Below are 17,942 nucleotides of genomic sequence, written 5' to 3' on the forward strand. Positions count from 1 at the left end.
TTTTTCTTTTATTATTTATAAATATAGGGCTATGTTACACCTATGTGTGTGTGTGTGTGTGTGTGTGTGTGTGTGTGTGTGTGTGTGTGTATGTTTGTTTCTAAGGGACTAGATTCCCAAGAATAAATTCTCAAGAATTAAATTACTGCTTTAAAGGATTTTATCATTTTCCCAGCTTCTGGTACATATTGTCAAATTGCTTTCCTAAAGGGCTGCCCTGACTCACATTGCCATCAGCAATTACCCATTTTGCTGCATCTTAACCAGAATTGCTTATTATCACTTCAATGTTTTGTAGATTTAATAGACAAAGCAGCACCAAATTGTTTCGATTTGCATGCCATTGATTAATCAAGGATGCCAATCATTTTTCCATATTTTTTTTACTCTTCCCTCTTGAAAGAACCAGGAGACCTAGGAGACCCTTTAGCCCAGTCCTCTAATACTTAGAGGCTGGGAGCCTCCAAGAAGCAGAAGGACAGTACAAGGTTACAGGAATCAGACGGGAGACCGCAAGGAGATGTAATTAACCGTGTTCAGCCTTTGCTGGGTGGCGGCCGAGAGGAAAACTGTAATAGGTAACTAAAGAATACGTATACAGGGATTCTGGCTAAACTCAAAAGGGTTACCCATCTTCCGTGGGATTTCAACAGCTCCATTTATGTGCGATGGAAATAATGTAGTTGCTTTCTCTTCCATGATCAAAAGGAGGAAATAAGAATTCATTCATGAAATTAAAGGTAGAATGATCATTCACATAGGGACCCTGTTTTAAAGCTGCTTAGTAATTAAGACTGATACCTTCCTTAATAATAGATATGGTAGAGCAGATTTTTCCTGTATCTAGTTGGTATGTTTAAGGTACTTAAATTGATGTCCCTAGTAATAGCCATCTTCATCAAAAGGTTAGTAAAAACCCATGACCTTCAAAACACCGGAGGCTTGTTCCCGGGGATTCTCCATCTTTCCTTTAATATACTTACTTCAGTTTTTCCCAGGTCTCTTCACCAAATTTCTCTATCACAAGAGACTGAAGACAGGTGTTGATAAATCCGTACTAGAACACAAAACAAGAGGGAAAATAGGGATAATGAAGCATGAAATCCCCAGTCGTAGACATTTGAATGGTGTCTTTTAGGAGAACTGCAAAGGCATCTTCTGGAAGAAATGAATTACACCTTTTCCCTGTTTCTCCTGAGTTTACTTCTTTGATAGTTATGCTTTTTCTCCCAACTTAAAGGGAAGCCATTTCCATAGAGAAAACCTAAGGAGCTAAATTTGAAATCAGACTAGAATTAGAAGAGCTTCCTTGTAGATGTTAACTAACTTGGGTTTAAATTTAAAAAAAAAAAAAAAAGAGGTTCCATGTAACCGTCTCCAAAAAAGGAAATCCTTTGGTTAGAACAAAGAGTTCAAAAACACAACAGGTGCATGGGGTTGGGTGTTAGAGCTGGGGATGAGGAAGGGCACTCGTGTCATATCATTTCACAAAGGCAGTGAAAGGACAATTTTCTTTATAAAAGTAAGTTAGGGATGGGCATGTTTGTGGAAGAAGATATAAAATGTGAAGGAAAATAAAGAGAGGATAAAAACAATAATGAAGAAAGAACAATGGGATTAACAGTTTTCTACCTGGTGTGCCCCTTAATCTGTTATCTTCCTTTTTCCCTTCTTCAGATAAAAAAAAAAACTTTTTAAATAAAAAAAAGGGCTTATAAATACCTCTGCCTGGTGAAGGGCAGTGCAGCCCATGTAGGCCACCCGTCTCCACAGCATGGGGACACCTAAACTAAGGGCTGTGGCGACTGGATTATATTTGAAAACATCAAGGGAATTCCATTTAAAAAAAATCTTCATAAAATAAAGAATCCTCTCACAAATATTTGTGAGAATCTCTCTCACAAATATCAGGCCCAAGACTTATAAGTTTGGAGGTTTATATATGGGGATTTCTTAAAGGAAAAGAGGCCAGTGCCAACAGGAAGGAGAGGGGTCTGAGCTCTAACAGTTCTTTCTGGAAACGGAATGGACACCATGCTTGGCTGTGTTTTCAGTTCCACAGCAAACTGTAGTCTTTTCCCTTCACTCCATCTCTTCTTGGCTCTACCTGTCCACCACATGTGTGTGACTCATTTACAAGACCACTCTGCAGTCTGCCATTCAAAGCACTCTCTAGAAGCCTCTGAATTTATGTTTCCATTATCCCTACCACTGCTGCTTTAGGCTTACCCAAAATGCCTTTCTCTTCTCCCCAAACACGGAGGGCACTTCTCTGATGGTGTTTCCTGCCCTTTTGCTCAGTCACTCTGTGGCAAGCCTTGGCTCGGTTGTTGCCTTGTCTCTAGAACCCATCCCTGTTCCTCTGTCAGATACTGGCTGGCGTTCCCTGTGTCCCAGATTCACCGCTGGACTCTCCTTGTCGTCATCACCACAGGGTTGTTATGTTATGTATGTTATATTATGTCATATCGCATGTGCACATACATATTTCCTATTTATCTACGTATCTATCAACCCTCACACACACACACACACACACACACACACACACACACATCATTTTTACATATATTTTCCCCTCTCCTTTGCTAAATTATAAGTTCCTCGGGGTGTAGGTGTAATTGATCGGTATTTCAACTAAAGTACCAAGATGGTACCTGACACGGAGTAGATATTTGATACATTCTTATAGAAAAAATAAGTACTGAATGAAAGCCTCGAGTTTGAAAGCCATGAAAATTTTTAAATACCTCCAGGCATTTAAAATCAATTCAATGTTAACAAAGATAGCAACTGTTTATCCTAGCAATGTTTGCAGAAGAGTGCGGAGGCCAATGAAAATATCTTGCCTGCTGCCTAAGCCTTCTAGTGTATGACAAAGAAAACCAAGGCACAAGGGAACCCAGAGGTCTGCTGGTGGGTTATAACCGTGTGGGATAATGTATCTCAAAATTCAGTGAATTTAGGGTCACTGGGACATGCACTTCAGCACTTGGTCTTAGGCGTTCAATGGTCTCTGAAGCCAGTGGCATAGATAAGCATTTGGGGGCTCCGAGCATTTAGGTCAAAGAGCAGCCCTCTCACCCTCTGCTAGTTATAAATATGCCTTTCCCTTAAATGCTACCATCGGAGGACTGTCTCTGCCCCTGGAGAGACCAAAAAGAGACAAACAACAGGCTGGTTCTGCCCTGCACACGTCAGAGGTCTTTTGTATTTGCTTCTCACACACCAGCTCACAGATAGTCTCGCTAAGACATACTCTTCATACATTGGAGGGCCCGATTCGAATGGGGGAGAATGACAAATAGCACCCAAATTCTCTAACACTCAGGAACTACCACCATTAAACTAGTTAGATCGTCAAGCAGGTCGGGACGCTCATTGGCTGGCGGCATCCAAATCTTTTGAGGGCCGCTCGGATAGTAGCTATGGTACCTTTAAGAAACATCAGTGCTCAAAAGAAGTAATCGTTTCCTTTTTTAAAAAAGTCAGAAAATGTTAAGTTTAGCTAAGTGTTTCTCCTGTAAAGATCTCTGCATGTTCCATATCCAATCCAGCTCCCCGGGCCTGCCATCTGTTGGCTGGGGGAGGGAGCCCCATCATGTAATACAGCCTCAGCCCAGAGAGGGGGTGCGGCTTAGAGGAAATAGCTTGCACTCTGGAGCCAGATGGCTTTCAGTCTCTGGGCCTTACAGCTTCGTGGCTTTGGGTAAATTACCTAACCTCTCTGAGCCCTGTCTGCTTAAGAGCTAAAGTGAAATAATAGTGCTTACTCTCTTGCAGTACTATTCTTAGGATTATAGAGCGATGATTCCAGCTACCTGGGTGGATAGCCACCCCCACATTTTAGCAGCGGCTTGACCCTGGACCTTCAGCAAATCTCATTCATCCGCGGTTGTTTCCTCTGGAAAATGGGATAACAGCGGCCCCTTCGTCAATGGGTTGTAGCAAGGATTAAATGAGAGCATAGGGGTGAGGCACTTAACACGTAGCGAATGCTCAGGAAATGATAGCCATTTTTCTTAGATAACAATCGGTGTTCAACAAATGGAAGCCGAGGGGAAGCGAGGACAGAGGATGCTGAGAGGGTCTTACCATGTTGCTGCAGCAGCTGCCTTCAGGCAAAAGCAGTCGTGGGGGACCGCCAAGCTCCTGACTATCAGGCAACCCCCAATCATTCACAAGAACCCCTGGCAACCCCAGAAGCCTGTCTTGTAGCGTCTGGGCATCCACAGGGAAATCAGGAGCTGCTCACTGGCCTTCAGGCAAGGAGCTAACTGTTGAGTTCTTAGTCACCAAGGGAGCAAAAAGTAAGGCTGCCCCCACCAGCTGCTGCATGGGACCCGCAGCCGGGTTCCCCGCGGGGTGCATAACCCCATTACTAATTCCTTGGGGATTCGGCCTGAAACTTGAACTTCTCCCAGAGGTACCAACACAAAACCGCACCATGCCGGCAGCTCGGAGCCCCAGGGCCCGGAGCCAGCAGAGCCCCGCAGGGCCCCCGGGGGAGGTGACAGCCCTCACCGGTCTGCCCCCCTCATGTGGGAGAAGGCTCCGAGGATGAGCACATCCTCGTCATGCTGGGCTCTGGGACTAATTTTTGCTTCCCACCTCATCTTGCTGCAAACTCAAAACCTTACTTGGCTCCCTCTCCCACCCGGTTCCCCCACGGAGAAGTTGGCATCTAATTTTCTCTGACGCATCCTTTCCTAGCTTGGCCTAAGTGGGAGGCCAGGATTCCGGAAGCCCAGGAGGCTATTGCTAAGTCATTCATCCTTTCAGGTGACAGATCACAGTCATCTATCTGTGTGGTGTCACCACGGTGAGCACCTCCGGAGTACAGAGCCTGAGATGGGGGTGTGTTCTCAGGTGGCCGGTCAGGGGGCCCTGTGACCCCAGACCACTCTTAGAACCCTGAACCCGACTTTCAGGATGCCCCTGGGATCCCGCTGGAAGACTGCCTTGCAGATGGCATTACCTTTTGAGAGTTCTTTTTAGTTCTTCTTTAATTAAACCCCCTTGGACCTGGTCCAAAAATGGCCCTGCCTTGACCAGAACTTGACTCTATAATATAACATGAGATTCCCTGGTGCCTTAGAGTCTTACTTGCCTCCCCATCCCCACTCCGTTCAGGCTCTGGTAACCAATTTCCTAGGGCGTCTATTTCCTCAGGGTTGTGATCAGAGGTGAGAAACACAGTCACCAACCACGTCCAGGGTGAACTGCTTACGGCAGTTCCCATAGACTCGCCAGCTTTGGTGTAAAAACAAGAGTAGAAATAAATACAACAGGATCAAGGGGTTGGGTAAGCCCTTGAGGTTGCACTGCTCTGCTCTACCGAGGGTGTAGGACAGCCACATGGATGTGACACATGTCATGGCAGCATCTCATGAGCCTACCATGCCAGGCGCGGAGGCGTTCCTCTGAAACGAATGCCCAGACATCTGGCATGCCCTCCTTAAAGCACAAAGCATCTTTATCTTTGTACCCCCAACACCCGACACATACAGTCAAATTCCAAACGATGTTGAAAGATCCCTCCCCTCTCAGCAGGCTCTCCTTCCCCACCCCCACTCAGATCCATCTCCCGTCTTGCCTCCCCCTCTTTCTGCAGCCCCCTTAGAAAGCTCTCCTTGCCTCCCCACCCAGTAGGCCTTTTGGGCTCCCTTGTCTGTCACCCTCCTCCTGTCTTCCTCACACTATCCCCTCTATGGAAAGACCTAATAGACAGACGGGTACTTATTTAAGACCCTTCTTCTTCCTTTCTGCAGTGGAGACTGCTTGTTCTCAAAAGCTGCCCTTTCTCTGTGCTATTCCTGTGTGGAAGGAACATGTGCTCAGGAGGAGAAAAAAAGGCTCTGGAAGAGGTGATTTCCATAATTATGCTTCCCAAGCCTCTGCCACCATTCAGCTGACAGTCTTCTTTCTCCCCTGCCAAGTGGGCTTGCTCTGGCTCTCTCTTTTGCACCCCCAGCCCTCAACCCTGCTTTTTCAAACACGCCAGCACTCTTACATTTCACAATAAGTAAATGGTTAAAAAAAAAAAAAATCTCCATTTATCTCCATTTTCTTTCTCACGCAGCAGATGGCAGGTCTCAGGAACTTGGTGGAAATTAGGCTTTCTGATTTTCTAATAAATTTCAGTATCTCACACAAAAAGCACAAGCTCATTCCGATTCTGATGTTAAGTGCCATATGGCATATCATTCGTGGGCTGTGGCAGCTTCGTCCTCAAGGGTAACAAGGAAGGGGCGATCTTTCCTAGAACAACGAGATTGAGCTTGTATGGACCAATTGGATTCCTTGGCGAATACCATTTGATAATAATATTGTATATGGCAGTGAAGCGATTATCTCTCTTGTATGGTATGTGTTAATTTTCACTGCCAGTTTTCCTAATTACAACCGCCACCCAAAGGACTACTTTTTGTAAATACTCTGTAAACATTTGAAAAGACATAGGCAGTGTATGTGTGGAGAAAAACGTCCCTGGATGTTGAAACTGCCTGGAAAGTTGGCTGACGTTTTATATGTTTTTCAACTGCATCGACAGCCCAGTGAGGAACTTCCCTCCTCTCTTCCATGACAAAAGGGGCTCCTACCCTGTCATTGTCGTTCTGGGGGCCACTTCTCACTGCTATTTCTTTTGGTCTTCGGGGTGCAGTTCTGTGAGCTTTGACAAGTGTCTACACCTGTGTAGTTCACAGAATCCCACCGACATAAAAAGACAAACCTTCTCCAGCATCACATACCTCATACCTTCTCAATCAGCCCCACCACCCGCAATTACTGTTCTGACGATCCTCATAGGTTAGTTTTGCTGGCTCTTGAACTTCAGAACTTCCTATAAATTAAGTCATGCAGCATGTTCTCTTCTGCATCTGGCTTCTTAACTTTTAGCCCATTTGGTGCATTGAAGAAACTCATTCCCCAAGTTAGACGTCTGTCTGCAAATGCATGCTCCTTTACACATCTTCTGTGATACACAATGAAGCCCTGTAAGACACTCTCATCTCTTGTGGTCTGCAGTCTGTGACTTATGTGTAATGAGAAGCACAAGTTTCCATTTTGCCCATGACAAGGGGGAAGGTGAGATACCATAGGGAGTTTACTAGACCAATCTGTACAGTTTGAGGAAAGATCTGCAAGAAGCAAAGGAAAGAGGATGTGGGAGGAAGATTTTCTCTGGTAAACTATCACCATCATCTGGTTTGTGTTTGTTTTTGCATTTCTAGGGGTGTAGCTGCCTTACTTTTGGTGAGCCCAAGAGGGAGAAACTGGCATTAGCTAGTATTCACCTGGCTTGCTAAGAGGCACTGGAACATAGAAGAGATAAACTTTGATGGGAGTGCATCAGAGAGACCGAGGAGGAATTTCGGTATCAGCCCAAGGTACAGGGTGCTCTCTCGGAGGGGTGAGTTCTGCATCGCTTTCCTTTACTCACACCATGGGTGCCGCGCCGTTGGCCTTGATTTCCTCCCAGTGGGACTAATATCTCATTGACAGCCTGAGGTAGAGATTACTTGGCTACAGGTAGGGCTGTGAAACAGAGCCAGATTTCTTTCAGGCATATTTTCATATTTGGAATTTTGGCATACGGCAGCAATAGGGTACTTAGCAATAAGAATCTTCAGGGAAATATTTCCAGAAGACAGGGTGATGGCTTTTTTTTTTTTTTTGGCAGTTTTATTGAGGAATAATTGGCATACATCACAATAGAAGTTTAAGGTATACAGCGTGATGGGATGATTTATATATCATCTGAAATGATCACCACAATAGGGTCAGCTAACAGCCACTTCTCATAGAGATACAATAAAAAGAAGAAAATAAAAAAGGAAAACAATTTTCTTCTTGTGATGATAACTCACAGGATATAATCCTTGAACAATTTTCCTATATGCTGTCTAGCAGTGTTAATTACCATCATCATGTTGTAACTTACACCCCTAGTGCTTATTTATCTTATAATTGAAATTTGTACCTTTGGACCACCTTCTTCTTCCAGTTTCGCCTCCCTCCATCCTCCACTTTCGGTAATCATTAAGTCTGATCTCTTTTTCTAGGAGGTTTGTTTTTTGTTGTTGTTGTTTTTAAGATTTTACATATATGTGAGATCATACAGTATTTGTCTTTCTTTGTCTGGCTTATTTCACATAGCTTAATGCCATATTAGGACGATCCATGTTTTTGCAAATGTTAGGATTTCCTTGTTTTTAATGTTTGAGTAATGTTCCAGGGTGTGTGTGTGTGTGTGTGTGTGTGTGTGTATACACAACACAACTTCTTTACCCACTCATCCATTGATGGACACTTAGGTTGTTTCCATGAGTTGGCCTTTGTAAATAATGCTGCTATGAACAGCAGGGCTCAGTTATCTTTTCAAGTTATTGTTTTCATATCCATTGGATATATTCCCAGAAATGGAATTGCTGGATGATTTGGTAGTACCATTTTTAATTTTTTGAGGATTCTCCATACTGTTTTCCACTGCAGCTCTACAGGTTCCCATTAGCCTCATCCTCGCCAGCATTTATCACCCCCTGTCTTTTTGATAATAGCCATTCTAACAGACATGAGGTGCTACCTCACCGTGGTTTTAATTTGCATTTCCTTGTTGTTTAGTGGTGTTCAGCATCTTTCCAGGTACCTGTTGGCCTTTTATACATCTTCTTTGGCAAAGTGTCTCTTCAGATCCTTCGCCCATTTTTTAATTGGATTGTTTGGGTTTTTTCCTATTGAGTTGTATGAATTCTTTATATATTTTGGATATTAACCCTTTATCAGATGTATAGTTTGCAAATATTTTTTCCCATGCTGCAGGCTGTCTTTTCACTTGGTTGATGACTTCTTTTGCTGTGCTTTTTAGTTTGATGTCATTTCTCTTGTTCATTTTTTTATTTTGTTGTTTGTGTTTAAGGATTTTAAATGTCACATCTAAAAACATTATCACCAAGACCCATGTCAAGGTGCTTTGTTCCTATGTTTTCTTCTAGGAGTTTCATGATTTCAGGTATTACATATAAGTCTTCAATCCATTTGAGTAAATTTTGTGGGTAGTGTGGAATGTAGATCCATTTTCATCCCTGTACATGTGAATATCCAGTTATCCCAGCACCATTTATAGAAAAGACTGTCTTTTCTCCATTAAGTACTCTTGGCTCCCTTGTCAAATATCAGTTGACTATACATGCTTGGGTTTATTTCTGGGCTCTTGATTCTGTTTCATGGGCTTATTTGTCTGTTTGTATGCCAATACCATACTGTTTTGATGATTATAGCTTTATAGTAGAGCTTGAAGTCAGGAAGTGTGATGCCTCCTGTTCTCATCTTTCTTGGGATTTCTTTAGCAATTTGGGGTTTTTGGTGGTTCCATGTAAGTTTTAGGAGTGTTTTTCTACTTTTGTAAAAAATGCCATTGGAATCTTGACAAGGATTTCATTGAATCTATAGATGGGTTTTGGTAGTATTCACATTTTAACAGTATTATTTCTTCAAATCCATGAACATAGTCAATCTTTCCATTTATTTGTGTGTTTTTTTTATTTCTTTCATCAGTGTCTTGTAGTTTTCAAAGTAGAGATCTTTCATTTCTTTCAATTTATTCCTATATATTTTATTATTTTTGGTGCTATTGTAAATGAAATGAATTTATTTCTTTTTCAGAAAATTTATTGTTAGCATATAGAAATGCTACTGATTTTTGTATGCTAGTTTTATATCCTACAACTTTACTGAATTCATTGATTAAGTCTAATAGATTTTTAGTTGAGTCTTTCAAATTTTCTATATATAAAATATCATCTGCAAATAGACACAATTTTACTTCTGCCTTTTCAATTTGAATCCCTTTTATTTCCTTTTATTCTTTATAATTTCCCAATTATTATTATTATTATTATTATTATCATTATTATTATTATTTTATTTACATATTTTTACCTGTCATTTCTTTTTCTTGCCTGGTTGCTATGGCTAGGACTTTCAGTACAATGTTGAAGAAGACTGTTGAGAGTGGATATCCTTGTCCTGTTCCTGATATTAAAAGAAGTTTTTAGCCTTTAACCATTGGGCATGATGTTAGCTGTGGTCTTTCATATATGCCTTTATTATGTTGAAATATATTCCTCCTGTCCTAATTTGTTAAGAGATTTTATCATGAATGAATGTTGAATTTTTCAAATGCTTCTTCTGTGTCTCTTGAGATGATTATATAATTCTTTTGTTTCAATCTATTAATTTGATGTGTCATATTGATTTGCATATTTTGAACCATACTTGCATGCCAGGAATCAATCCCTCTTAATCATGGTGTATGATCCTTTTAATGTGCTGCTAAATTCAATTTGCCAATATTTTATTGATAATTTTTACATCTATATATATCAAGGATATTGACCTGTAGTATGTATGTATGTATGTATGTATGTATGTATGTATGTATTTTTCTAATAGTGTCCTTTTCTGGTTTGGGTATCAGGATGGTGCTGGCCTCATAAAATGAGTTTGAATGTGTTCCCTCCTCTTCAATATGTTAGAAGAGTTTGAAAAATGTTGTTGTTAATTTTTATTTAAATGTTTGGTAGAATTAACCAGTGAAGCCATTGGGCCCTGGGCTTTTCTCCATTAGGAGAATTTTTATTACTGATTTAATCTCCTTACTAGTAATTGGTCTATTCAGATTTTCTATTTCTTCATTTCTTTCTATTCTATTCCTTTCTTTCTTCAGTCTCAGTTAAGTTGTATATTTCTAAGAATTTGTCCATTTCTTCTAGGTTGTCTAGTTTGTTAGTATACAGTTATTTGTGTCATCTCTTATGACCCTTTGAATTTCTGTGGTATTGATTGTAATGTCTCTTGTTTCATTTAGAATTTTGTTGACTTGAGCCCTTTCGTTTTTCCCCCTTGGTTAGTCTAGTTAAGGCTTTGTCAATTTTGTTTATCTTTTCAAAGAACCAATTTACAGTTTGGTTAATCTTTCTATTTTGTTTTCCACTTTCTATTTCATTTATTTCTGCTCTAATCTTTATTATTTCCTTTTTTCTGCTAACTTTAAGCTCAGTTGTTCTTCTTTTTCTAGATCCTTAAGTCATAGAGTTATGTTGTTTACTGGGGGTCTTTCTTGCCTCTTGATGTAGGTATTTATTGCTATGAACTTCCCTCTTAGTACTGCTTTTGCTGCATCCCACAAGAACTTTTATGCTATGCTTCCATTTTCATTTGTCATGGTTTATTTCTAAATGTTCACAATAAGTGCTTGTTGACTTCTTGTCATGCAAGCTGTGATAGTAATAGCTCACTCTACCAAGCCTCACTATGTGCCCAAGCATGAACTACATGAAATTCCTGTTCCTGTGGGCCAAAGACTTGAATACTGGCAATCTCATTTGGTTCCATTTAATATTATTTCATTCTTACCACAATCCTATAAGGTAGGTCCTTTTATCATGAACTCCCTTAAAAGTGACAACAATGAGGTATAGAGAAAGTTAAGTAGCTTCCTTGAGGCTCCAAAACTAGTTAATGTCAGAGCTGGTATTCAAACTCAGGCCCAAGTCTCTATAACCTCCAAGAAAATAATTAAAATAGTAGGTAATAATCCCTTTTGGTTTTTATTTATTTATTTATTTATTTATTTTGTTTGTTTATTTATTTATTTATTTATTTATTTATTTATTTATTTATTTTTAGATCCTTAAGTCATAGAATTAAAATGGTGGGTAATAATCCCATTCCTTTTTTCAGCAGCTGAGGGCTGTCTTGAAGTCAGGTGGTATCTTCAGAAAAGTCTTTTTCTAAGAAAGTCAAACTCTGGCCCATGGGGGTCCCCTTTCTTTCATCTGCTACACTGGTAGATGACATTTTACTTTGGACCTGGAATTAGTGCAGTGTTGTGGGGGAAAAAAACAAAAACAAAACCTGGAAAATGGGCTCTTGCATGTAGAACTCTTGGTCTTTCCATTTGGGACCAGAGCCTTCCCCTTCGAACTGAGGAAAACGGCAAGAGCTGAGCCTTTTCCTCATTGAACCCTGTGCTTTCTGGCAATGGTGCCTGTGCCATTCTAAGAGGGCATGCTTCTTTCTCTTTCTGTTTTTTATTTCAAACCTTCAGGGCTAGGGAAAGAGGACCAACAGAATTACTAGGCGTGAAGCGCCACCATGTGGCCAAATGATCACATACCAACAGCCTGCTGTATCATTGTTCTGCTGTAGGGAGGCCATGGTATGTGGCTTTGAATGGTCACAAATCCAGATCGAGTGGAGGAACACAGCTCAGAAGACTGGACTCAGCTCTCAGTCCTCCCTCTGGGACTGGTTCCCAAGGCATGGATTAATCATGAAAATGTCGTTTGTCCTCCCCAAACAGCAGTTCCCCTCAATGTAATACGGAGCTGTGATTTTCAGGGGGTGGAACTCCAGGAACTGCAAAGTGAAGACAAGTTTACCTTTACAAATCACATACAGAAGCCAGGCAAGCCTGGAGATGAGGAGTCAAACCAAACGATAGCTCTGACACTCCTTTGAAGGCTCCTTTAAGACCGAATTCAGCAGACTTCAAATGTAACCTGATCTATGCTTCCATTTAATCTGGGGGACAGCTGCAAATAAATGGGATGATCTGGAGGCCATATGTAAAGGAAGCATGACAATAAAGGATTGTCACATTGTAATAACTTATATGCTGATATTTTCCAAGAGCTCATGGTAATTTTTTCTAGCGTTTATTTGTTTTTGAGAGAGAAAGAGCACAAGTGGGGGGAGAGGCAGGGAGAGGTGGAGACAGAGGATCTGAAGCAGGCTCTGTGCTGACGGCAGAGAGAAAGCCCGACGCAGGGCTCGAACTCATGAACCGCGAGATCACGCCCGAAGCCCAAGTTGCATGTTTAACTGACTGAGCTGCACAGGCACCCCTTAACTGCAGTATTTATGGTGTGCTTGCTATGTGCGGGACACTGTGCAGAGTAGTCTATGTGCATTGTCGTGTTAGGTGCTCATATACCCCGTGAGGGAGTCACGCGTGCTGTGATACTTTACAACCAGGACACTGAGGCGGAAAGCAGTCAAGCGTCACGTCCAAGGCCAACCATCTGCTGGGTGGGGGAGCTGAGAGTCCGGCTAGACCTCTGACTCAAGAGCACATTTCCATCCTCATGTTGATTCAGTGCTGCCTTCTTCCAAACGGTTATTTCAGGAGGCTAGACTACCTCTAATCCAGTCTTCAAAATTTTTAGAATTTCTCTTTTATAGCTATTTTCAGGGTGTGTGGCAGAATTTTTGACTCTTCGAAGGGATGGCGAATCATCACCCTTGAATATGCCCGTAGTTAACAGTTACTGTCTGGCAGGCCCTTTAACCCTCATCACAACACTGCAAGTTAAGAGCTAGTATTATCATGCCCAATTCACGTTTGAGAAAAATGAGGCCCAGGGAGCCCACGTCGCTGGCCTGCTTTTCCACCCGGGCCTGCATGGTCTGCAGAGGGCCACGGGGTGAGAGCGGGTCTTGCTCGTTGGAGGAGGAGGTATGAGGGCCTGATGCCACCCCCCTCCCACTCACCCATCACCACCACCCCCCCCCCACCCGCCCCCCGACACTGGCTGCCGGCGAGATCCTTGAAGCTCTGGTCTGTTACCCTCCACTGCCTCTCAGGACCACTGGAGTTTTAGAAAGAGCCAGAAAGAATCTGGAGCTGGGTTTTACGAGTAGGGTCAGTGAGCTCTCTGGATGTAGACGGTACCATTTTGAATCAAGGTCAAGACTATTCTTCTCACCTGGCTTTGGCACATGCCCTGCTGGCCCTGCACCACCCCCCTCCGCTGTCTATGCTCCGTCCCCCCAAACGTGGAGCACTTTCTTCACCTCAGGAGCTTGCTTTCCCTCACACCACACGGGCTCCTTCTCTTCTGGGCCTCTAAATATTGGGGTCTCTAGCGGATCCTTCACCTCACCTCCTTTCAGATCTCCACGGGGTATCTTGGTGACTGCAGCTCCTCGTGGCTTCAGATTCTGTCTCTATGGCACCACTGCCCACTTTTGCACCCCTAGATCCAGCCGCTCCCCTGAGCTCCACCCAAAGTGTCTGATTCCTCAGCTGGAAGTGCACAGAAGGCTCTAAGTTAATACATCCAAGAGATGACTTTTGGTTACCGCCCCCCAAAACCCCCCTGCTAATCAGCCCCTCTGTCAATCAGCTTAATAAAGGGTATCTGTGGTCACTTGCACCTCAAGAGAGAGCCCCGTGTCTCTATATCCGGTTCGCGGCAAGCCTAAATAGCCACCTGTCCTGCTTCGGAGTCTCTCTAACCCAGTCCTCTGTAGCAGCCCACTCCCGCCATCCAGGCAGCCAGCGTCGTCTCTTGTCCGGCCCACTGCAGAGTGACCCGGCTGCTGTCCCAAGTTGTCCCTCTGAGCCCTTAAGGCAGATCCCCACCCAGCGGCCACAATCCTCTTTTAAAAACGAAATCAGAAGCTGCTACTCTCCCGTTCAGAACCACCCAGTACATTCCTTCCTGCCTCCTCAAGACCCCCTCCCTGATGCCATCCTGCCCCTGGGCCTTTGTGCGGACTCCCTCCTTGGCCTGACCAGTCCTTCCCCTGGTCTCACTTAATCCGTCTCTCATTCAGGGCCCTGTTCAAGCATCACCACCTCTGAGAGGCTTTCTCTGACTAAAAACCCCCCACCTTCTGCTCATCTACTCTCTAGCCCATTCTCTATTCTACTTCACATCATTTATCATTACCTGACATGTTATTACATTTGAATATATGCATATAATGTATGCTGGCTTATTGCCTGCATACCTCTCCCACCAAATTTCTAAGCTCTGAAGGTAGGGATCTAGTCTTAGTGTTCTACTCTCAGGATCTGGGAGAGTTCTGAGCATATATGGGTACTCAGTATAACTTGCAAATAAATCAGTGATGTCTTTGAACTCCCTCCAGTGCCATACTCCCTCCAGCACAGATCCTTTGCCCATGACATTTCCTCAGCCTGAATCCCTCTCTACAGCCCCCAACCCTTTATATTCTGATGCCTCCTATCCCCCTAAAGATCTCAACTCACTTCATTTCAATTCATTTATGCAATCTGTCAATCAGTCACTCAGTCAACAAACAGTTGTTGGTGTAGGCACTCTTCTTGACGCAGGGGATAGAGCATGAACAGAATAGACTATGCTACTGCCCTCATGGAGCTCACAATTTAATGGGGGCAAGCGTGCATATGTGAATGTATATGAGTGAGTATGTGTGAGTGTGTATATGTGTGCGTGTGTGTATAATCACATGTTAGATCATAGTAAACACAGCGCAGCCAGCTGATCCATGGTAGAGATTAAGAGCAGTGATAGTTGCGGGGCACCTGCATGGCCCAGTCAGTTAAACATCCAACTTTGGCTCCGGTTCATGGGTTTGAGTCCCATGTCAGGCTCCACGCTAACAGTGCAGAGCCTGCTTGGGATTCTCTCTCCCTCCTTCCTTCCCTCCCCCTCCCCAACTCCTGCTTTCTCTCTCTCTCAAAATAAATAAATAAGCTTTAAATTTTTTTTAAAAAAATAGCAGCGATAGTTGAGATAGGGTGGTCAAGAAGACCTCTCTGGGGAGGTGACATTTGAGTATTTGAGTAGGACAAGTGAAGCCATATGGGATCTAGAAAGCCCTCCCCAAGCCACTCAGACGCCCCAACCAGCTCACACGCCCCCCCTTACAAGTTCCCTGTGACACCACGGGCCTCCTCCCGGGATCCTTACCACAATTCTGATCCATGGTACTGCTGTAATCCTTTGATTAAGGTCTGTCTCTCCCACCAAACTGAAAGCTCCGTGAGAGACTATGTTCTGTCCCCAGACATAGGGTGGGACATAGTACATGCTCAACATTCTTTGTCAAATGACAAACAAATGGATAAATGAACACAGGAATTCCCCCAAGAGAATGACCGGCAGGCTTTGACATCCTCCATGGCCTGGGAGGTCAACCAAAATGGCTTCATACATTTATTTACACCCTGTGTCTGCCCAAACCCTCCCCTCACCACCACCATGCTCCTCCTGCCCCTTTCAAGGAGAGCTGCCCTGACCCAGGGTGTTGATGAGGAACGGGGGGGTCTAGGGCACCCTGTGTTTGATTGGGGGGGTGGGTGCCTACCACAGCTGGAAACAGATACCACCTGAGAACGCATGTGAACCGCACAGGGACCGTGGGCAAGATCTACCACAGAAGTCAGATCTGGGGCCTGAGATCCTCTCTTCCCGAAGCTATGGGAAGTTTGGATTGGTTTAATCCCACAGCCTTTCAGGGGCCATTCTCCAGGCTCACCACCACCACCCTCCCCCACCGCCCCCATAACTGTATTGCATCATCTGAGGCTTCTGCTCTCTACGCTTCGGCTCAAGAACAAGATAACACTCAATTCTTTACCCCCATCTGATCAATTCTTCTTGACATCTATCAATGTAGCCTTCCATGGATGCTCAGTAAAAACCTTGCCCTTCAGTCAAGGGCATCCCCTTGCTGGCCACTACCATGTCTGTGACCTGTCCTTTTGCATGAAATGACAGCCTTTAGCAATCTTCTGCCAGAGACTAAAGCTGTCTTTCAAGAGAACCTCTCCTGTGAAGTTCTCCCTGACATCTTGAGCTAAATGGGCTTCTGCTTTTGCAGAGCTATTCTTATGGGTGGGCAGAGGTGCTCCATGAAGGAGTAAGTGCTCAGCACCATTTTATCCATGTTTGTCCTAACTTCCCCCGTTGAGTTGCCGATTACCAAAGGAGAGAAAGTGTGTCTTATACTCTTTTGCTCGATATACAGCTTAATAAGGACTTGATAGATTCATCCAGCCTTGAAGGACTAGAATACGCTGTGGTTCCATGTGTGGTGGACTGAACGATGGCCTCCCCATGATGGCTGCATCCTAACCCCCAGAAACTGTGAATGTTACCTTATATGGCAAAAGGGACTTTGTAGATTTGATTCAGTTAAGGTTTTTGAGACGGGGAGACGATCCTGGGTCATCCAGGTGGGACTGATGTAATCACAAAGGTCCTTAAGAGGGACAAGCAAGAGATCAGAGTGAGTAGCTAGAGATGTGAAGACAGAAGCAGAAGGTGCAGGTGATGTCAAGCAGGGCCCACAAGTCAGGGTATGTGGGCATCCTCTGGAAGCTGGAAAGGCAAGGGGACGGATGATCCCCTCAAAGCCTCCAGAAGGAATCAGCTCTGCTCACACCTTGATTTATCCCAGTCGGCCTGATTATAGTTCTCCAGACTCTAAGAGAATAAAGCCCCTGCATTTGTGGTCATTGTTACAACAGCAGGAGGAAATGAATTCACCATGAAAGGGCCATCCGTGATGACACGAATGTGCCTCCTGTTAGAACCACCTGGAAGCCATGTTCTCTGTAGCAGAGGTACCCTTCAGAGTTGGGTATATACCATTCAAACTAAACTCCCATGTATCTTCCTGCATGAAGAAGACATTTTGTGGTGGGAGCTAGACAACAAAGCCTGAAGTATAAGTCCATTGTCAGGAGCTCACATCCTCTTTTTTGGATAGAGGTCTAGAGATAGGTAGATTTCCATAAATCAAAACTGAGACAATCCTGGGAAAGCTGTAGCCACTACCATTGTTTCTCAAGGAGCAGCTGATCGAATAACTGCTCATTTCGTGGGGGAAAAGAATCAATCACCTCAGCTGATTTTACTGAATTGACTTTTATTGCCATGAATTTTATTTCTCTTAAGACCTCAGTAGACACTATCTCAGGATTGCCTAGACAAAGCCCAGATCCTGCAGTTTATCACCAATTTCAAATACCTAAAATCATCCCAAAGACCCGCCAGCCTTCTGTTTCTGAATCATGGAATTTTTCAGGCAGTCTGTGTATAGTCTCATTAAAGACAAAAATATACAAAATGGGAAGCAAAAGAGGAAAGGATGGCTTC

At 43.5% G+C, this 17,942-nt stretch overlaps 2 long non-coding RNA genes across 6 annotated transcripts in view; both read left to right on the forward strand.

Moving 5' to 3' along the window:
• Nucleotides 1-563, forward strand: part of LOC132682114 (uncharacterized) — a 67,736-nt gene extending 67,173 nt beyond the window's left edge. For 3 of the 4 annotated variants that reach the window (XR_009611475.3, XR_014137421.1, XR_013550382.2), the window contains one exon: nt 1-396. This exon is cut by the window's left edge and continues 904 nt beyond it. This is a non-coding gene — a long non-coding RNA (uncharacterized LOC132682114). The other variant, XR_014137423.1, reaches the window with a different exon arrangement.
• A 6,676-nt stretch (nt 564-7,239) lies between these two features.
• LOC132682115 (uncharacterized) overlaps nt 7,240-17,942 on the forward strand; it is a 48,545-nt gene continuing 37,842 nt past the window's right edge. For both annotated transcript variants that reach the window (XR_009611477.2, XR_009611478.2), the window contains exon 1: nt 7,240-7,414. This is a non-coding gene — a long non-coding RNA (uncharacterized LOC132682115). The remainder of the gene's footprint in view (nt 7,415-17,942) is intronic.

The sequence above is a fragment of the Panthera onca genome, chromosome A1, assembly GCF_046562875.1.
Source record: "Panthera onca isolate mPanOnc1 chromosome A1, mPanOnc1 haplotype 2, whole genome shotgun sequence".
Taxonomy (NCBI): Eukaryota; Metazoa; Chordata; class Mammalia; order Carnivora; family Felidae; genus Panthera; species Panthera onca.